Source organism: Chelonoidis abingdonii, chromosome 1 (assembly GCF_003597395.2).
Source record: "Chelonoidis abingdonii isolate Lonesome George chromosome 1, CheloAbing_2.0, whole genome shotgun sequence".
In the NCBI taxonomy this organism is placed as follows: domain Eukaryota; kingdom Metazoa; phylum Chordata; order Testudines; family Testudinidae; genus Chelonoidis; species Chelonoidis abingdonii.
This window is the reverse complement of record NC_133769.1, coordinates 274,180,578-274,203,377: the sequence shown is the minus strand read 5'-3', so window position 1 is coordinate 274,203,377 and position 22,800 is coordinate 274,180,578.

Sequence of the window (22,800 nt, the reverse complement as noted above, 5' to 3'; positions counted from 1 at the left end):
TTTTTTCATCTGTAGTGACAAATGCAGGTGGTGATCAGTTTGGTTGACTCATCATCAGTGCTTAAATACCACAGCACTTAGTGATAAGTGGAATGTAAATACCTTGAGTGATTCTAATTCTTGTTGGCTATTTTTCTGCATTACCGAAGTACCACACAATTCCTCATACTTGATGTTCTCTCTACTAATTGAGTTCCAGTGTTGTCCTGACTGATGCAAGACAAACATCTATAGGTTAACTGGGAATGTTACATCAGGAATCTTGCATGGCACTGCCAGAACAAGGGTAGAGTGAAGCAAATGTAATGTTATTCTTTTAGTCCTTCACCCTCAGGGTGACCTCAGGGGGAAGAATGTAGTGCATAAATCTCAATTACAAAAGCAGTTACAATTAAAAACTTAGATAGTAAAAATGATTCCCAACAGTGTCTCACTGCATGATAATATAGCTCACTTAAACTGTTGAAGTGATGACAAAAGAGGACCCAAAAAATTCTGTGGGAATTCATCACATCAAAAATTGAAGACATATTGTCAGGAGCAGTAATCTATGGTGATTACTTAATGTATTCTCCTCTTATTAATTAAATTTAACCCACTTCCCTTAGCTGCATTAGTAGGAGCACAGATGAAGACTGGCCCCTTCCTGTCACAAACTGGGATAAGGGTGATTATGCCTAGTGGTTGGAGAGGAGGCCAAGTCTACTGATTGGAACAGGCATTGGGAGTCAGGAGCCAGAGCCGGGGGTCAGAGCTGGAACCAGAGCCGGAGTCAGGAACTGAAGCCAGAGGATCAGAAATGAAGTCGAAGCAGGGCTGGGACAGGGCAGGAGAAGGGCTGGAGCAAGGTTGGGAACAAAGCGAGGAGCAGAATTGGAGCAGGGCTGGGTACAAGGCAGGCACAGGAGTGATTGCAGCTGTAGGTCAGTTGTTGCTGTTGGGCTTAAGAGCACGCTTAATGACTTCCTCAGCCCTTCAGGTGGTGGTGAATCAAACAGCCCTGCTATGGCTCTGCTATGCTTACAGGCTGCCCAGAGATGGGCTGTTGTAGCTGCAAGTCCTCATTCCTTCCTTTTATGATATTGATCTGTGTTCCGAAAAGCCTTCTCCTCACCTTGTTCTTCCTTACTGTTTACGTTCTTTCTTCTTTTATATGACTGAGTTTTTCCTGTCTTTTTCTTGTTTTTACTAAAAAACATGGTGACTGATGATTAGATGGGTCAGTAATTACTACATAAGACTTACATCATTTCGGACTACTTTTCGATTTAGTATAGTATTCTGTCTTCAGCAGGGGCCAATACATAGGCAACAATGTTTCTTGTAAGCTCCACAGAATGCTGGTTGGGCCAGTAAGTACTGGTCTGTTATTACAATATTATGATCGGGAAAGATTTGCTGTTAGCCCATCCTGACTTTGCATCTTATCTTTCTTTTTCCTGTTTTCCCATTAAGTTGTCCTTCTGGTAGTTTGTGTTCCAGACTTCACATCTCTCTATCCCAGGGGAGATGATAAATCAGGGATGTTTTAAAAATAACAATCTTAACATTCAAATTAAATATTTTATTTTAAAAAATAAGCCTATTTAAATTAAATATGAAATTATGACAACTTGTGTTGAGGCCTAAATTTGTAGTCTATTAAAATAATTTAAATTAAATAAAAAAATTAAGCAGTACATTTTTGCCACCAGACTTCCTTTAAAAGACTGCTGAGCTGGCTAAGCACCTAGAACCAGAGTTTGGTGAAGTGCTGAACCCGCTTTTGAGAGCAGTTGTCTCTTCTGCAAATGCAATTTATTCAGCTATTTCATTCAAAGTTTAAAAACTAGCAGCTGAAAAATCAGGAAAGCTGGTTTTCTTCTTCCAATCTATGAATAAAAATAAAGTGTGAGAGGATGATATTTACTAGTTGTAAAATCTTGAATGATGTAGGGTCAAGAAGTAATCAATTCAGTTCACTAACTACAGATAATGTTTTGGATTTAAATTCAGAACATATTTTGGCAAAACTGGATACGTAATATAAATGTTTTTTTTTAAAAAATGCTACTTTGTGTATTTTTAATTGAATTTGAATTTCCATCACAAATCAAGAATGAAACATGAGTAATCAAGAAATGCATCTTTACCATTTTCTGACATCATAAAGTAAAAAAATAAGAATCTGACTAAATATAAATTAACCTATATATGTGTTTAAATAAATATGTAAAGATAGAGGATGAGATTTTTAAAGATATTTAGGCATTGTGGGGCTCAGTGTTGCAACACTTGACTGATTTAGGAGCCTAAATCTCATTTTCAAAAGAGGTTTAGATTCTTAAATTACTAAATCCCTTTTGAAAATTAGATTTACGTTCCAAATCAGTTAGGTTGCAATCCTGAGTGCTTCAATGCCTAAATATCCTTTAAAACTTGGCCATAGTGGTTACCAAACAGAGAATCATCTTTTGCTTAGGAAAATAACAAATCAATTTTAAACTCACATTACATTTAAATTTATTATTTAAATTAAGGTTTCCTGTAGCACATTTCTATGTAGAAATTCTTTGTAGATTTTATTTTCTGTTACATGGGTACTGTGCATTTACAGGAATGTGTACACTCTTTTTGTTGAAGAAGCAAAATTTAACATGCAGTATTACATCTTATTCTTCTTCGGGGGCTTGCTCATGTCCATTCCACCTTAGGCTTGCGTCAGTTGCCAGAGATTTTTTCTCCTTAGTGGTATCCATTGGGCCGGCTCTAGCGCCCTCTACTGCTCCGTGCTAATGTTGATGGAAGGGGCCTGGCTGGCCCCACACACTCTCAGTTCAAACCCTCTGCCTTCGGTGGCAAGCCCGTGCTGATGAGTGACCTGCACTCCAGCTGTCTGAAGTGTCTGGGGGAAGCTCACTTGTGAGAGCATTTCCAGATCTGCATCTGGTTCAAGCCTGGTACAAAAAAGGACAGGGAGGCTAGGCTCAGGTCCATCAGCTCCAAGTCGGTCAGACTCAACACTGAGTATCTTTGTATCAGTGAAGAGTGCTCCTCCGGCGGCGTGGAAGGGCACCATTCCCCTTCACCGGTGCTGAGAAAGAAGCACAAAAAGCAATGGTCCAAGAGGATACATGTCATGAAACAGAGGAAAGACAAACATGAAGAGTGCAGTGGGGTCAGGCAACTCTTCTGCTCCTGCCCCACAAGTGGCTCCGTTGACTCCACCCTGCTCACAGGTGCCATTGAGCCCAGTGCAGGCCCAACTGCTGACATGGGTGGGGGGATATCATGGCACCAGCAGGATTGCAGTGCCATCCACCCTGGAGGTGTTCACCACGGCCAGGGATCTGATGGTGCTGCTGGTACTGCTGAACCCAATGGGGCAAGATCTGGAAGTAGTGAGGATGTCTAGCAGAAGGGAGTATGTTGCCCTAAGCTCCTGTCTGATGCAAGGTCCCCTGGTACTGACCAGATGGAAACCGGCCCTGCTGATGTCAGCAAAGGAGAGCCATATTTTACATCAACAGGCAGGGAGGAGCACACTCATCCAACCTGTGTCAAGAGGCCATTCGCTTGTGGGATTTCTACACAAGGCACTCCATCTACCTCAAAGCTTCTCGCATTCTGGGAGCCTGGAACATTGTGGCAAATCACTTCAGCAGATCTTTCTATTTTCAACATCCCTTTGCCCTGACATAGCCAGGTCCATCTTCTAGAGGTGGGGGTTTCCCCTTGTAGACCAGTTCACAATCAAGCAGAACAGGAAACATCAGCAGTTTTGCTCGCTACACTGTTACAGCCTGGACCTGCTCACAGATGTCTTCCTACTCCTGTGGGCAAAGCACCTGTTCTGTGCATTTCCCCCCATTCCTCTTGTGCGCAGAGTCCTTCTGAAAGTCAAGCAGGACAAAGCAGGGATTATTCTCACAGCCCCTGTATGACAGTGTCAGTATTGGCTCAGCATGTTATTGGACCTGTCAGTAGTGAGCCTATTGCCACTCCCTCACCTCCTGCACCTGATCTCGCAAAATCATGGCCAATGGCTCCACCTGTTCCACAAATACACATAGTTATTTTTGGCAGTAGCGGACTGGATGAAAAGCTAGAGAATTTCATCCTTGATCACTTTTAGTCATTTACATGTGCTATGAGCAGGTGAGCATCCCACCATCTTCCATCTTGACTGCCCATTCATTGAGAACTCAGGTTTCAACAGTTGTGTTTCTGACCCAGTTCCTGATCCAGGACGTTTGCAGAGCAGTGACCTGGTTGTTGGTTCATACCTTGTCCTACTGCGCCATCACCCAGTAGGTTAAAGATGATGCAAAGTTTGGCAGAACAGTGTTGCAATCCACGCGTCTGTGAACTCTGAGCCCACCTTCTCAGGTACCACTTGGGAGTAACCTAATGTGGAATGGACATGAGCAAGTACTCAAAGAAGAAAAAATGGTTACTAATCTTTCCATAACTGTTTATCTTCGACATAATGTTGCTCATATGTATTCCACAACTCACCCTCCTGCCCCTCTATTGGAGTTAGCTGGCAAGAAGGAACTGAGAGAGTGTGGGACCTGCTGGGCCTTTTATACTGGCGCATTTGCGTGCAGCACCAGAGGGTGCTAAAGCCAGCCCAACTGATACCACTGAGGGAAAATCTGCAGTGACTGTGCATTTGGCATGTGTATACCTAACCTGGAATGGACATGAGCAACACATCTAAAAGAACAACAGTTACGGAAAGGTTAGTAACTTTGTTTTGTTATGCAAGTGAAGCTTGTTACAACTAGGGAATGCACTTTGGTTGCATTTTATAGCCCTGGTTTTCAAGTTTTGTAAGTTATTTTTCCTTATACTTGTGATTGTTTTTTATTTTCAGGTAAGAAAAGGGAATTACCTCAGATGGCTAACATAACGTCTGTAAAGGTCCAGGGTCGGGGTCCCTACCCCATGCCCAGCTCTCCACTCCTGGCCCCACTCTGTGGAGGGGTCTCTGGCAGAGGGCACTGAGCAATAGGGGTGGTTTAGGTGGGGGGCACTGTCATTCTCAACCTGTGGCCCAGATTAACACTTAGTGGGCCGTATATGTGGCCCACAACAATAAATAGGTTGAGAATCACTGGTTTAGCATAAGTAGTTAATGCATATTTCAATGGACTGTTTAAGATGAAATGGCCTGTTAAAACTCCTCCAGTCATGGGAGGAGAGGGGGAGGGAGGGAGGAAACAAAACAGAGGCAGGGGGGTGGGGGGGGAAGGGGGAGTTGTTATGTTATAGATTTGTTATAATAAGCCATAAATTCCAGAGTCTCTATTCAGTCCATGGTTTTCAGTGTCTGGAAAAATTATGAATTTAAGCTCCCAAGCTCATCTTTTGATGGTGTTATGCAGGTTTTCTTTGAGAATGAAGAGGTCAGACATAGAGTGATGGATTTGCGAGAAACATTCACCTACAGGTAATATGGTATTTGCTTTGTAGCATTTTAGATATTTTGTCATTTTAGATATTACACTTTTAATTAGCTGAATGGTTAATTTCCCTGCCGTCCACCTATCAGGTTTTATATGTGTGAAATGCATTGTGTCAAATATGCATATATCATGGAGCCAAACTGAAGATGGTAAGAAATGTGTTCACACATTGAAGGGGAGGATTGTGTGTGTATAAAGAATAATAAACAGGTAAGAAAAGAACCCTGAATTTGTTTCCAATACTTCAACAAGGGTTTAGGAAAGTTAGAAAAAGCTCCAAATTGAAGATATTAGTCTATGTTTAAAGGTTATTGAAAGCCCTATGCATGGCCTTTCTGGTGGCTGATGATGGAGACTACCAAGTTCAATAGCGTATTGATTTTAGTTAGCCATAATCCACTTTTGAGATCCAAGATATCAATTTAATCTGTAAATGGAATAGCTTTATCATATTAGATATGTCATACTTAGGCTTCAAAATGAGCTAAATATATGATCACAAAATATATATGATGAACTTCCTGATTTTGTGCACAGCCTGAGTCTAGGTTTAGAACTGTTCCTGAGAAAAATTTGTTCTGTGTTCAAGATTTAAAATGCAGCATTGAGTTTTTTGTATCTTTCACTGATTATATGGCAGATCTCTAAATTGGTGCTCAAGTGTCAGGCTGTGCCCATATTGTGTGCATTTAGGCCTGGTCTACAGTTGTAGGGGGAGGGGATCGATCTAAGATACACAACTTCAGCTACGAGAATAGCGTAGCTGAAGTCGATGCATCTAAGATCAACTTAGACTCACTTACTTCGCGTCCTCGCCTCGCGGGATCATCAGCCGCCACTCCCCCGTCAACTTTCCTTCTATCTCTCGCCAAGCTGGAGTTCAGCAGTTGATGGGAGACGATCGAGGATCGATTTATCATGTCTAACACTATACACGATAAATCAATCCCCAGTAGATCGATCGCTACCTGCCGATCTGGCGGGTAGTGTATACGTACCAAAATCTACATCACATAGCATTAATTCAAGGGGTACCATATTTGTGTAGCCATTTAATAATTGATAGGTGTGTCTCATTCTGTTCCCAAATGACAGATTATTGAAATTGAAAGCAACAAAATTCCCTTATTGATAAATTGGGGGATGACCAGCACTAGGGGCTGGGTAGAGGAAGAAGGAACCGAGAACATGACCAGTTTTTTCTTCATGCAATCTTTATGACTGCTTTTGTGAATATTTTTGTCATTTCTTTTGGTATAATGGCTATCAAGTTTGAACTTACATTGGCACTGAGAATTAAAATGGAGTTTATCAGAGCCTGAATTTTTCTTTGACCTTTGCAACACAGATACAACTCCTCTCAAAGTATTATGTTTTGTAGTTTATCTAATGGCTACGCTGGTATGCTTAATCTCTTGCAGGAATCTCTTCTGTTTTGAAGTTGGGGATTATAATTACTTTCAGGTGATATGACCATTGAAACTATTTGTAATGAGTTGTAGATCTTCTCCAATGGTTGTGTGTGAAATTGGTTCATTCTTTCTGTGTCTTGTTGGACATGCATCTACAGTGTTAAGTTCATCGTCACAATAGGCATTGTTGATGGTAGTCCCACCATAACTGAAATGGTTTTGGTACTTTAGATCCTGATTTTGCTTACGTTTGGAGATGGTCAAGGTTAAGATGTGCTTAAAATCCATTGCTTTGATTAGGACTTAAATAGTTGCTGAAAGCTAAGCACATACTAAAGTGTATTGCTAAAGAGTAATGGATTTAAGCACATGGCTAAGTGTTGCTGACTCAGGTCTCTAGCACTGTCAGTCACTCCTTCACTAGCACCAAAGTCACTCTACAAAAACAGTTAAATATTCAAAATATCTCTAAAATGAATTGCTGGTATTATACTTTTGTGTATCTTATAATTACTGTATGTTAGAAGGCTTTGTTTTCAGCACTGGCCTTTGTTTGAGTCTTATGTGTATTTACCCAGTTTCAGAGTTTGGTTGACAGTAGCCCAAGTGGGTCATACAATTTTTTCAAGATTTTTCAGTAATTCAGTGGCTAAATCTTTATCATCAGGACCTGGAATGCAGTAAGCAAGTGCAGCATCCCTTTGTAATTACAAAAACCACAATGCTGATTTGTAAACTTCTTTTATTGTGTCATTTCTTCCTGATTTCCCAATGTAAGGCTTGGTACGCTTTTTAATTTCTTGATTAAAAAAATGTATGAATGTCATGCACTTGTGTGTGCTTGCAGATTTTTTTGATACATGAAGCAAACATGAATAAAATCTTCACATATTTCAAAATCTTGAACTGCAGTTTCTAACACAGCAGCCACAATTTTAACAATCTTTAAAAGAAACAATGAATTCCTTCTTTAATATGGAAATAAAACTTCTCAAACAAAATCTGTAGAGGTCTTTATGCAGTGTGGCGCACATGACAGATGTCATGCAACTTGTCACCTTCATCTTGGTGACTTCAAAACAGAAACAGTAAGAAATCAGTGCGAAGACATTCAATAGACTTGAAATTGAATAAGTTAAGACACCTTTCTAACTTAGACTACATGATCGCTCTCTAAGGTATATGGCATGAAATTGAGGTCCGAAAATTGCCTTTTTAAAGACCCATAGGGATTTAAAATTGATAATGAGGTTCATTCATACTGTATATGTTACCTCTTTCAGAGTATATTGAAAAGTTGCTTAGCTGTTAACATTTTTTTGGCTAGAGATCTCTGATTTGACAAACATGCAGACTCTTCAACTCAACTTTGCCTCTTGTCCATGTTTGATTGACAACCGTCATTCAGAAGTCAGAACATATGTATGCAGACAGTACCCAGAAGACTGTCATTAGCTTATCCAAATGGGAACAAGAAAGAGTTGGCAGAAAGGTCAAGTTATTTTGAGCTGTGGCATGGTCTCAGTGGCCAAGCTCTCATGTATGCAAATATTGACAGCATGATAAAGAGGCATTTTGTGCTAGCCAGGTGCATTTTTAAAACCCATTAAAACATTTTTCTTTCACAGCAAGAAAAAAGGGTTCATATAAGAGGGAAAAGACACTTTTAGTATCCAAGGTAGAAGAAATTACTTACAAATAATCAAAATTTATGGTAGATGTGATGTACATGTTTTTCAAGTATCAGAATTGCCATGGTTGCAGGGCTAGTTACTCCTTTCATCCCTCTCTGGTCTCTTGAGTGCACGCTGATGATGTTTCAGGCCTTTACCTTTTGTGGGATAGAAGACCAAGATTTTCACACTATTAAAACAGACCCTAGATCTGATTGGGTATATGTCTACACTACAATGTAAGCCCAGAGTTAGTAGAACTCGAGTTAGCAGATCCTGGATTTGTTAATCTAGGCTTGAGCATCTACAGTCATTTGCAACCTAGGTCAGAAATTGTTGAACCCCATTGCAACATGGGGCTCCAGCACCTAGACTGCATTATGCAGACCCAAGTAGCCATATCCTGTACCCCTCCCAAACTGTGGCTACTTTAGCCCTTTTTGCAGGAAAACTTTAGAGTCCACCAAACTTGACTGTCCAGAGGACAAAGTTGACTGGGATTGTGCAATACTTTTGGCAGACTTCCACAGTACAAGTTTAGTGGGGTTGTGTCTACACTTCAAAGCAATAGGGTGTGAACCCTGAGTCCTGTCTTGACTCTAGCCCAGACCCTCCACTTTGTGGGACCCTGGATCCAAGCCCTGGTTTAGTGTGATTTGTATGTAAACAGAAGGGGAGTTGGGCTTGAGCCTGAGTTGAATCCCTGGGTTTACACTGCAGTGTAGGTATACCCACTGAATTCAGTACCTGTGGTTCTTCCCATCGGGAGCCTATAACCACTAAATAGCAGAGACCCAAAACAGCCTTTTCAAAATATTGTTTAACTTAACAATAGGAACAAAGCATAACATCAGAGAAAATTATTTGTAAAAGAACAAAAGATCTAAGTAGAATCCTGGGCCGGCCTGCCTTACCCCAGATCACTAACTTCTGGAGGTCTGGGTCTCAGTCTGTTCCCCTTACTGTCGTCTCCCCCAGTCATTTGAGGGCTTGCCTTTAAATCCAAACAAAGATCTGTGTTCTCCATTTCCTGCTTCTCTTTTGCCATGCTGCCCAAAACTGGGCTGGTGATGATGTCAGCATGATGTCAGAAGTGGAACTTCAAAACAAATGGCTTTTGCATTGTCCCTGAAGTGTTGGTGGATGCATGTTTATCTGAGGCCATTGGTTCTCTTTCCTTGCCTGTGTGCAGTGAGTCTCCTCTTGAATCGTCCCCACATTTTATACAATAAAACCCTCTTACAACAATCAGGCAAACATATTGAACATACAGTATTCGTAAATTATTCAAGACAGCTCTAAATCTGTTATAAGGATCTTTAGGGAGTACTTGGTAATGGACAGTGTGATTTATTTTTACAAGTTATAATGATGAATGTATTTCATGGACTTAGCCCAGAACTGCAGTAAATTCCCCCAACTTCCTACCGCATTCCTACCACATACTACTTCCTACCACATTCAGATCTTTAGGAAAGGCACAATATTGAATAACTGGTATTTCAAATTTGTTTAGAGCTGAGTTATGAAACTAACTCCATACTGTAGAAAAATGTGATAATTCTTTGATTCCTATTTTAAACACATACAAATTTGGTCTTAGTTGCATCAGAAGCTCTGTACCATCTCATAAAAAATGTATATAGTCTCTATAAAATAAGAAATGTTACACAAAGCCCTTTACCCAGGAGGAATGTTTCAGCAAGATTAATTTCAAAGTATTTTATTATTAAACAGCCAGAAAGTGAAAAGGAAGATTCAAGGTCTAACTTAAATATAAAAAAGACAGAAGAAATCGGAGCTAATTTGTTTTTAATCCACCTCTTTGTATGTATTAGTGATTGCAGTAATGATCTCCAAAAATGGGTAAACATATTACTCTGGTTACAGTGCCTAGGAATAACAAGTTTGGAGTTAAGGAGAAATTTTATTCTTAATCCCGCAAAGCAAGGAAACTTTTTAAAAGTATAATCAGTGTTACTTTAATATACCTAATTCTTTTGCTGCTTTTTTTGGTTTGATTGGTGAATGAGGCTCTACTTGTAAATGGCTAATTGAAAGCTCCTTAAAATGTGAATTATTGGCATAGGTACACAGAACTGGCTATATTGAGAGGTTGCTATTTTCTCATTTCCTATAGAAACTGACATTCAGTATTGCACCAGTGGCCCATCTAGTCTAGTGTTATTTCTCTTATACCAGATACTTTACAGAAAGGTGCAAGAAATCTAGTAAGAAGTTCTTTTGTCCTTTAACTGCGGAGCCTGCTTCACAGATCTGCAGCACTGCTGTGAAGGCTGGCCCTGACCCAGGGCTGTGAGTGGTGGTGGGAGAAGCAAACAGGAGAAGTTGGCCTTTCCACCCTCACCTTATTGTCTAGTAAACTGGTGGGAAATCCCAACTCAATATTTTTGCTGCCTGCTGTCTTGGGATTGGAGAACTTGTAGGCTGCCACAGAGTGCATATAGTGGTGTCTGCTGTTTCAGAGAGACAGACGCCCAAGAATGCAGGGGGGAAGAACCCCCGAGCAAGCTACATGTCCGACGAGGATGGTTAGCAGTCCTTCTGCACCATCTGGTGTGAAGGCAAGGAGCTGCTGCCGTGTAGCAATGCCAGCTGCTGCAGGTGCTTCTGTGTCAAATGCTTGGAGGTCCGAGTGGGGCAAGGTACCTCAGCCAAGGCAAAAGAACAAGAGCCCTGGAGCTGTTACACGTGTTAACCACAGAAGTGCTATGGAGTGTTACAGTGCTGACTGGCCTGGAATGTACAGCTGCAAGACTTTTTCACCAGCTGCAAAGGACAGGAATATGATGCACCTAAAATCTAAAAAGGCCCGCACATTTCCCAGAGTCACTACCCTTGATAACAGAATGTCAATGATTGTATTGGCTACTTGGATCACAGCAGCCCCCACAGTAGACTTGCCCACAACAGCGGCAGAGAAGGTGAGCTGAGGGGGCTCCATGCTTGCTGTGGTATGGCATCTGCACTGGTAACCCAGGAAAAGAGGCACAAAATGATTGCCTGCCGTTGCTTTCACGGAGGGAGGGTCGATTGATGACATGAACCCCAAACCACCCGCGACAATGTTTTTGCCCCATCAGGCATTGGGAGTTTAACCCAGAATTCCAGTGAGTGGCAGAGACTGTGGGAACTGTGGGATAGCTACCCATAATGCACCGCTCCATAAGTCGAAACTAGTCATGGTAGTGAGGACACACTCCACCAACTTAATGCGCTTAGTGTGGACATACACAATCGACTGTATAATATCAATTTCTAAAAATCGACTTCCATAAAATCAACCTAATTTTGTAGTGTAGACATAGAGGGGCACTGGGACTGTGTGTTTGCTGATCAAAGAGACTGCTGTAGGTAAAGTATGTTGATTGTTACTGATTCTAATAATGGAGTGATTTCTGGGTGAATTCCTGCTTCCACTCTACGCCAGTAGCAGAGGTTTGGAACTACCAGGAAGGGGAGCCCTCTACCACAAGTGGAGTCACAAACAGTATTTGGAAAGCTTTAGCAGGAAAACACAGAATAATGTCTGAGCAGAATCCCCAGCAGGCAGCCAGCCCCATTGCAATGGCGTTGGCTTACAACATGGCAGCACCCTGGCTACCTGATATATGAGCAATGGCCAGACAAGTCTGGCAGCTTTCAGAGAGGGGCTTGAAGCTATATTCCAATGCTACCCCTACCCATGTCCCAGAGAGCTGGGATCCTGCTTGGCCAGCTGAGGGTGGGAGGAAGAGCTGCTCTGAAAGAATTAATGATGTGGCCAGCAGGCCACAAGGATATAACTGCAAAGATTTTTCAGCAGTTGAGATAAATGTTTAGGCCTCTGCACCCTGAAAATCAGGTGATGAAGTTGTCAGACACAGTCACCAAGATGCTAAGGGAGTTTGTTGCAAGCCTCCAACTGATCTTGCAATCCACTGAATGGATGAATCCCATGCTAGCCATAGTCCTGGAGAGACAGTTGTCAAGGGCAGCTGGTAGAGCGGGGTTTATAATCCTGTTACCTGGCAATTGTTGCATAACATAAAATCATTGCTAAAAGTCTGCAGATGACACACACATTGGGGAAGTGGTAAATAATGAAGAGGACACGTCAGTGATACAGAGCAATCTGGATCACTTGGTAAGCTGGGGCGCAAACACATAATAAAGCGTTTTAGTACTACTGAAGGTATACATCTTGGAACAAAGAATGTAGGCCATGTTTACAGGATGGGAGACTCTATTCTGGGAAGCAGTGACTCTGAAAAAGGTTTGGTGGTCACGGTGAGTAATCAGCTGCACATGGTCTGCCAGTGTGCCACTGTGGCCAAAAGGGCTAATGTGAACCTCAAATGCATAAACAGGTATGTTCAGTAGGAGTAGAGAGGTTATTTTACTTCTGTATTTAGCTGCTGGAATACTGTATCCAGTAGTATCCCCAATTCAAGAAGAGTGTTGTTAACTTGGAGATGGTTCAGAGAAGAGCACTGAGAATGATTAAAGGGTTAGAAAACATGCCTTATAGTGATAAACAGATTGAGCTGCTTGGGTCTATCTTAACAAAGAGAAGGTTAAGAGGTGACTTGTTTACAACCTACAAGTTCTACATAGTGAAGAAATGTTTAATAATGGGCTCTTCAGTCTAGCAGAGAAAGGTATAACATGATTCAATGTCTGGAAATTGAAACTAGACAAATTCAAAATGGAAATAGGTGTAAATTTTTAACAGTGAATAATATTAATTATTGGTCCAACTCACCAATAGTTGTAGCAGATTGTTCATCACTGACAAATTTTAAGTTGAGGTTGGATGTTTCTAAAAGCTATGCTCTAGAAATAATTTTGGGGAAATTCTATGGCCTGTTTTATACAGGAGATCAGGCTACATGATCACAGTGGTCCCTTCTGGCCTTAGAATCTTTGAATATGAGGTCCCAATTCTCTTAACTTCTAGGACTTCAACGAAAAGGCTGTCTGGGTAATTGGGTCACCAGTGTCTGACAGAACACAGGATCTAGACTACCACACACGTTGGGTTTCAGCTATTCCTTCCAGCCTCAAGAGACATGGTTACATTCTTGGGACCTGGCTGGGAATAGACTACAACTCCCCAGCTTGTGTGGAAACCTGCAGTATTGCCTCAGCTGGTATAGGAACATTTTTGGCAACAAGCAGCCCAACTCCAAACAGAGTTTCTCTGCTGCTGCAGCTCCAGAGCCCAGCCTGGGTGATCCCCTGCTTGAATTGTGCAGGTGCATGGATGAATAGATGGATGTATAGAAAGGTGGACATGCTAACCAACAATAGGACACATGTCTCACAGCAAGGAGGCAGTGCAGTGGCCAGGAGAAGTGGTAGGAGTTTCCAGGCCACTTGCTGGCAGTGGCCAGGTTGAGAGGAGATGCTAATGGACTGCAATGGCCTTAAATGGAATCTTCAGGGTACAAACGCAAGCCTCCCACAGACAACCATTTGCTCCTATACTTGACTAGGAGCAGTTTAAGTTCATGGGGAAATGTCATCCTCATCCTTTTTATTGACGAGTGGATGGATGCATGACTGGACAGTGTCTGCCAAGTAACTTCCATCCAATGAGAGAGATTCTTTGAGCACTGGCAGTGATGGGAACTGTCAGCTCCCCTTAATGACTGGATACAGTTAGTGGCTGGGAATGGGTTCAGCATCCCTTACATAAGGTACGCTTGCGGATGTTTAGCTGGTTTCCAAGATTACGCTGCCTCCAGGCGATCATCCAGAGCAATGAACCCCCTGTTGTGTTAGGCATGAACCTGCTCCACCATTGCTACAATGAGCTGTTAATCACATTGCAAGTAGATGGATATGAACTGTGGACAAAGCAGCTGGTCTGTGGAGTGGAAAAACTGAAAACAGAGCTGCAAACTACTCAGAAGGCCTGGACCTGCGGCTGCCAGAGCTACACAGAAAGGTGGCCATCCTCAAGAGCCACTTTCAAACCCAGTTGCTACAGGAGATGAGGAACACTGTTCAGGCGGAAGAATAGCTCCATCCCTGCTCCCTGATGGGAAAGCATTGAGTTACTGACTTGAAGAGCGAGCTTTCCAAGATGTCTGAGCTGCATGTCACTTACAAGAGAGGCAAACAGCGGATGATGAAGTGCACTGTGCAGCTAGAGATCCATAACAGGGATGTGGTCATTACTGACTCGAACCATATCATGCCTAATTGCCTACAAGCTTACACAAAGACTTCTTTTGCATGAGTATATTGGGCATGTAGAAGTATGAAGTAGGCATGCTGAAATATATGGGCAGATATAAGAATCTGGTCCTATTTGTAATGGATGAAAGTGAGCCATAAAAACATTTTTTTTTTACTTTAAAAATTAATTTAGTCTCATCTCTTTTAGGTCAGTTTTCAGTATGAACTGAACTTATGTCTGAGTTGTAAACTCCTTACACTTGGGTCAATACTTAATGGCACTGCTATAATAATGTGTAAGACTTTTCTCATTCCTTTTTTGTACGTAGAATGCAATTTATTTTAGCACTGCCAAAGAAAAAAATTTAGCTTTATAATCAGCTGTTTCTAAAGAGCAATATGCAGTTTAAACAAAGTGTCCTGCAGATCTTAAGACAGTGATCAATGAGCTGTCTTTAGTCTCCAACAGCTTTGCCTTCTGTCCTTAATTATTTTGTGCATTTTGAACAGGTAACTTCTATAGATATAAGAACACTTCCATTTAAACTCTACCAATTTAACAAATGTAATTCTTTAAAGATTGTTTTTTCTCCTTCTTCTCTTCAGATAAGGCATTATATGATGAAATCTTGTTATTGCTTAATAGATTCTAGAAGTCTTACTGTCCTTTGGTGCAGAGAAAGCATTGTGTTCACGTCATTAAATACAGGAGACATGATGTTGCTATTTTTATTATGGACATTGTTCAGCTATATAACAGATCTGGAATTCCTTGCTCTTGTAAGTATCATTTTGATTTAGAAGCAATTGCTGAGGGAAAACTGTACCTGATATAACAATAAATGCTTGCAGATCTTTCAGTTTAAAACTGAATTGTCCCCAAGGAACAATTCTATTCTCCTTGCAGATGTTCTGTCATTTTTTAAGATATTGTTGAGCCTGATACAGATGTTTAGGCAGTGCTCAAGACTTTGATTATCCTTTTATAAATTATCTGCCCACAAAACTAGGACTAGTTTGTTTCATCGTGTCATATTAACAGGTTGCCTGTTTTGTTTGATTTACTTATGTGAAACTTTTGCTTTAGTTTCTGTGGGGCAGTTGCAGTATGTATGCAGTGAAAAATAATAAACAATGAAATTGTTGTTTGTTTTGTATGCAGTACTGCACAGAAATCCTAATTGGGATTTGTTGTTAAAATGCAAGCCAAACTGAGCAGGAGAGAAACAGAAAAAAAAATTTCTCTCTGGCTCCTTTTAAAACCAAACCCTTTCTCTCTGCTTAAAAGCCCTAGCAGAGAAAAAGAAAAATAATATTCCTACTGGCTTCTGGATTCTTATCTTTCCCACTTCGCTGCCGCCATGTCATAAGCATAAATCCCAATTCTGAACCTTAGCGTCCAAAATGTGGGTGCTTGCATGAAACCTCCAAGCTTAATTACCAGCTTGGATCTGATAGCGTTGCCACCAGCCAGATTTCCAGTCTCTGGCGCCCTCTGGTCTCCCCAAACCTTCCCTGGGGGACCCCAAGACTCAGATGCCCTGAGTCTTACAACAAAGGGAAATAACCCACTTCCCTTTCCCCTCTTTACCTCCCTCCCAGAACTTTGAAAAATCTGGTTTCCTGATTGGTCCTCTGGTCAGGTGTGTGGTTCCCTTTGTTAACCCTCTACAGGTAAAAGAAACATTAACCCTTAGCTATCTGTTTATGACAGATGTTCTGTACATGAAAATACTGTCTCTTCCACAGACAGGATTACATTTTAAGAAGGCAAGTGAAATTCAAAACCTGGGGAGGAGAGTTCCAATCAAATACTATGTTAATGGAATTGTTTGTTCACATCCTCAGGAGACATAATATTAGAACTTCTTGATTTTTTCCATGCCTCTAGGTTCTGTTACAGTATCAGGCTTTCAATTATCTAGCTTCCTTTCTTTATGTAGAGTATATTTGTGCTTTAAAGTTTTTTTGTTGTTTCTGGAATCATTTCTTTCCTGCAGCACATGTTGTAACAAGTGTTCCAACATCACTTCCCAAATTGACAGTTTTTTCCTCTTTATTATTTCCTGCCCACACTCTCAGTGTAGGCCAACAATCATAATTATAGTGATTCCTTACAAATGGAGGTAAGGGATGGTCAGACGTCATTGTTCTTGAGGGATATCTAAATATATCTGAAGTTGAGTTAATATTCTGTTACTGTATAATATGATCTAATATAAGGTTTTTCATGAAAATTGAAATAGCATAGCTCCTGTCACCAGAATATACATAACTTACATTAAAAGATCTCAAAATCTCTCTCTCTTCCCCCGTCAGGTCAGCAGGACCCAAACTTTGTTTGTTTGTTTGTTTGTTTGTTTGTTTGTTTATTAATATTGCATTGTTATGGGCACATTAAGTCTAAAAGTGCTGAGGTTCATGGTCATCCTATACCTTCTGGGAGCCATTTCTGGACTTGGGGTCCAGTCATCAAGAAAACTGTATCTTGACATAGGTTTCACTCCTGAGCCTGTTCTATACACAGTTTTCGTAGCATTTTAAGTACTTCGGTTTGGTGTGTGATTTTTATACCAATATAGTTAGTTGTACAACTCCTAGAGCGGACACAGTTATGCCACTATACTGGTCCAGTTTATTCCTGTATTTAGTAGAGTAAGCTATTATGATGCTTCCTGGGGGTTGTGAGGGGCCTCACTGTCACCTGCCCTTAGTGGAAGGAAGCTTTGTCTGTACCTGGCAGGGGTCTGTACCCCAATTCCACCAGTCACACAGAAGACAAGCACTTCCATTTAGGCCTCGCGGGCCCTGCTGGTATGCTCCAGCCCTCGATTGGATTATCCCTGGATTGTCCTCCCCGTCCCATAGGACACTTACAGCATTCACAGATCTCCTGCTCCAGAAGAATACCCAGAATACTACTTTAACGTCCGATTGCCACTTGGCTTAACTCACAGCATATAGATTTGTTTTTTAGTGAAATCAAGTGTGTTTGTTTAACAAAACCTAGAGATTCAAGTAATAGCAAGTAGAAGAATTGGAAACAAATGGTTACCTATAAAATAAACTCGTAACGCATTCTAGAGCCAAGACTTTTAATTAACAAGCTATTCTCATATCTAATATTACTGCGCACGCAACATCGCTGCAGTGATTTACAACCTGGATGGCTGTGATAATTCTTTCCTAGGTAAAGGATTCCACATTTCTTTTTGCACTCCAAGATATACCAGACCAATCCTTTATCTTTATTCATAAACAGGATACCCCCTTGCTGTTTGTTTATTCCTGCAGATTTCCTGTCTTGTAGATTTCATAATCTCTCAGTTCACCTCTCAGTATGCAAATAGGCACCTAGTGTGAGGCAAACGGTACACAGTACAAAAAGGACCAGAGATAAATGTCACTTACCTTCTGCCTGAACGGAACATCTCTGAGAGATGTCACCTCCTAGTGACCCACCTTAACTCTAAATCTTTAGGAACATGACTTTCAGTATAGCTCCTTAAATATTATCTTACCATGCATTTTACAGTGATTATGATGACTAGTGGGCTACTGGCACTTGGTACGAGACCTCATATGCCACCCTTTGGTGAACTATTATGCAGATATCCAACCCAGGGGATCACTGTGCCATCCCTGTGCCCTCTGTCAGTTGATATCAAGGGTTCCCTGGGCCACAGCTATACTAGTATAAGCACCATTTATACTAGTATAAATGTATACACGCTAGGAGTTATACTCCTTTAAATTAAGTGGTTTAGAAACTAATACAGTGAACGAAAACTGTGTGGAGACAGCTTTTAGTGAAATGGAGGAGCTCACTGAGTAAACGAATTGGCTTCAAGCCTGCCCTGCAGCCATGGTGTTTCCAAGATAAAATGCAAAGATGGCTTTAAGTCAGTGCTGATCCTGGGGCAATCCTGGGATCAATCTGGCCCTTGTTGTAAATTAGAGCAGCCAAAGGCCTGTTTTGCAGTGTAGGGAGCACCCTCTCTCTCTCTTTCTGACTCAGTAATTATTCCACTGTGGATAAATATTTAAATAGTCATTGGGTCAGAGAGAGAGAGTGTGAGTGACTTTGAAGTCCAGTGGTAAGGGCACCTACCAGGGAGGTGGGAGACCCAGGGTCCAGTATCCTTGCTCCATCCACTCTTTCATTATTTATCCACAGTGGTACATTTTCAACAGGAGAGACACTGGGGGAGTCCCATATTGAATATCCCATAGCTCAGCGGTTGAAGTACTCATCTGAGAGGAGGGAAACCACTGTTCAAATCCTTTCTCTGCCTTTAGTAGAGAAGGGGAAATTGAATCTGGTTCTCCCACATCTCAGGCAAACACTTTAAGCACTGGGCTAAAAGTTGTAAGCTGGGTTGTGGCGGCCCCACCACATTCTCTAATTGGAGTGAGGCAGGCGCCAAACTCATTCCTGCAAGAAACATCTTAGGGGTTAAGCCACCTGATTACAGGTGGCAGGTTCCTGTTTGTGGATCACTAAGCGGAGATTGGCGCCACCCTGAAGCCTGACTCAGGTGGCTGTCTCTGACAGAGGGATGGGGCTTAGCATACACCCCTGTTGTTGGCATTTCCCTGGCTAGCTTAGGCTTAGTGTGTTGGCTTTTGAGAATCTTGTTTTTAGGCTCTTGTCTCTTCCCGTTCATTGTATAGGAGCCTAGGGGCTTAACTCAGGGTTTGTGGACCACATTGTTATTGTGATTTTCTAGGTACCTAAAATTTAGGTGCCTAAGTCCATTCATGGATCCAATTCCTACAGCCTCAGAGTAAAACAGTCACCACCCATTGCAGCCTGTATGGCTTATACTCTCCTCTTGCTCAGCTTTCTTTCTATTTCTGTTTAAATAGCCCAGCCTTAGGGGGCAGTGCCTCCTTGGGTATAAACCCCAAGCTGTCCCTTAAAGGTGTAGTACACTCCTTCACATATAGACATAGGAATAGGCAGAGAATTTTCAATTTACATTCCATTGATTAAATCATAGTTGTTTTAAGTTTTTATGTGGCTAACAATCAAATTGCCTTTTGGACTGATCAAGCCTTGTCTTGAGCTTTGCAGGAGTTGTTGGCCACTAAAAAATTAATTTTCCTAATTTTTCGCCCTAGGGAATGATGGGACTGAACTAATAATGATGCTGAAGCAATGGAGCAGACCATGTTGTTAGACATCTGCTCAGGTTAAACACCTTGCTAAGAAATTACCACTGCACTGCTTACAGGTTATGAGCCATCAGGCTGCTGATTCAGTTCCTTATGTGACACAATATCAAATGAGCTTGGTGAAGTGCTTTTCTAATATTTTCAAACTTCTCTTAAAAACTGTGGTAAACTGAGATTCAGAATTACTGGAGGAGCCGTAACAACGTAAATTTAAGATGTTCATTTGCTGGGAGGGTACAGTGCAAGGAGAACTAAATTTAAAACTCTGGACTCACTAATTACTTACTAGAGACTGATGTCAATGTAAGTGGCTTTGTAAAGAAGTTATCCCAGAAAGATTTTGTGGGGATAATGCAGATACTTGGGTGTCCGCTACGTAGCATGTTTTTCTTTGTTCTTCCGCCTTTCACCTCTGCTAAGGCAGGATCTGGACATTGAAAATGTACAGATTGAGAACTGTCTGACAATTATGGGAAAGGTTCAGCATAGTACTTGTAGTGAGGCAGGATACAGCCTACACGTATGAAGAGACTAGAGATTTATTTGAAAACTGACATAATGTAAAAGAACAAGCTGCTTTTCAAAGATACCACATCTGGGGGCTGCTGGCCCTTTAAGGAGAATCTGAGCTCAGGCTAATTTAAGCCTAGGCTGTTATTTGAAAGATGAGCACCTGGTTCTGATAAAAAGCCATAAGGGCTCAGTTGCCAGGTGCTCCTGAAGAGAGGAGCTCTGTTAAGAGAGAGTAGCAAGCAACAACAGCATTATTGCCACCTGTTAGCCTCTCCAAGATCACAGGACAAGACTTAAATCCTCTCAGCCCCAAAAAGGAGGGCTGGGAAGTTCCCTGAACATTTTTTTTTGGGGGGGGGGGTAGGTGAGTGGTGGGGGGGACTGATTGAAATAAATAAATTTGGACCCCTGGAGAAAGGGGAATAGTATTTAAAGACTGTGTGTGTAATAGATTTATTCTTGAAACCTGAGGAAGCGGAGGGACATGCAAGGCCACAAAAAGGGGTGTGGTCTGGGTGGCTCCCCCTCTTGCAAGGAAGCTGAGGCAAGGAGTGCCTGCAATGGCACACTTGGCCAGTAGGGGGTATCCCAGGGCAACATACACCACAACACGCCTATTTTACATAGAAAGTAAAATATTAAGTGTATGTTAATAAAACAGTAGATATTGAACTGATCATTTAAAATGTGTGTTCCCAGAGATTTACAGTAGTATGATAGATGCATATGGTGTACCATACATGAATTAGACTACCATGTTGTTTATTACGAAATGATGTTCCGAAGTTGGGTAATTGCCAGCTGGAAATGCTGCTTGGCCATTAAGGGGTAGGAGAAAATAGCACAAAGATGGTGACTTTGTATCTAAAGCACATCCCTTATTAACTCGTTGTTTTAGGGCAGGGTTGAATGAATGGAAGAAGCTCAGGAAAAACAGTGCCTTTATTATGTGGATTACATTTTCCTGGGTTTTATAGGCTGGATTTCCACAAAATATGTAAGCATTGCCAGCCTTTCACATTCTGCTTTGACTTGCACTAGGCTATGTGGGTCTTAGGTCCCCAGCCCTAGTTTAAACAAGTTTAAATAACAAACTTAGAACAATCCAGGATGAATTACTTCACATTGACACTTAAATTCAAAACTGACAGTGAATGTTGCTAATTGGTAGATTAGAAAATATTATTAGCATCATGTTACTATAGTGTAATGTAATTTTTCTTCTACCTCATGGTAATGTACTTCATATGTTTGACAGGGGTTGTGAAGAGGGGGAAAGTGTGCATCCTACCATAATGAAGGGGTGGAAAGAAGTTTCTGTATGTGTCTGGCTGGTGGAGTGCCTCCTGAAATAATTACTTTGATATTGCTGAGATTTCACAGTATTTTTTATTGTTAATGACTTATTAGGGCATCTTTATTATTGTAAAAGTATACTGCACAGTTCCAATTAGGTACCTATGTGATAACTGTCCTGTATCTGAAAGAGTAACATGTCATTCAGAAAATATATCTTGGTACATTATTAGCAGGATAAAAGACTTGATTGGGGAAAAAAAAGTTGAAAAATATGAGCAACCACTGTCTGTAAACTTGTCATCATTGTTCAGGCTTTAATGTGTTGCCATTTGTTGGACAACTATGTTGAGTCATCGTGCTACCACTATGCTTTAGCATAGAAACTACATTTCTTAAAGATAGTATTTGGTATATCTCATTTATTTTTCTTCTACTTCCTTTTTCCTAGTAATTAATGAAGATTGCATATTGCCTCTATGCTGAGCCAAGAATTCTTCTAATTTCCCTTTCATAAACACGTTCTCATCATGCCAGCCAAAGTAAATACACTTAAATTGGTGATGGCCTTCCATTGGTCCTTTTCAGGTGTGTGCATTAGGCAAAATTGTATTCATCTTAGTCAGCAAGCAGCCCTACTGAAACCAATGTTTAATAAAAGACTTAGCAGAAATACAGATAAAGATATGTTGTTGTTCTTAAAAATAAATAAAATACCATTTCCATGCTAAAGGACAGTGGTAGAAATAGGACTCACTTTAGTTGTCCAACACTATTCAGATAAATGAATTTGCATCTGCTTATAGATTCATAGATTCATAGACCCTAGGACTGGAAGGGACCTCTAGAGGTAATCGAGTCCAGTCCCCTGCCCTCAAGGCAGGACCAAATACTGTCTAGACCATCCCTGATAGACATTTATCTAACCTCCTCTTAAATATCTCCAGAGATGGAGATTCCACAACCTCCCTAGGCAATTTATTTCAGTGTCCCACCATCCTGACAGTTAGGAACTTTTTCCTAATGTCCAACCTAAATCTCCCTTGCTGCAGTTTAAGCCCATTGCTTCTTGTTCTATCATTAGAGGCTAAG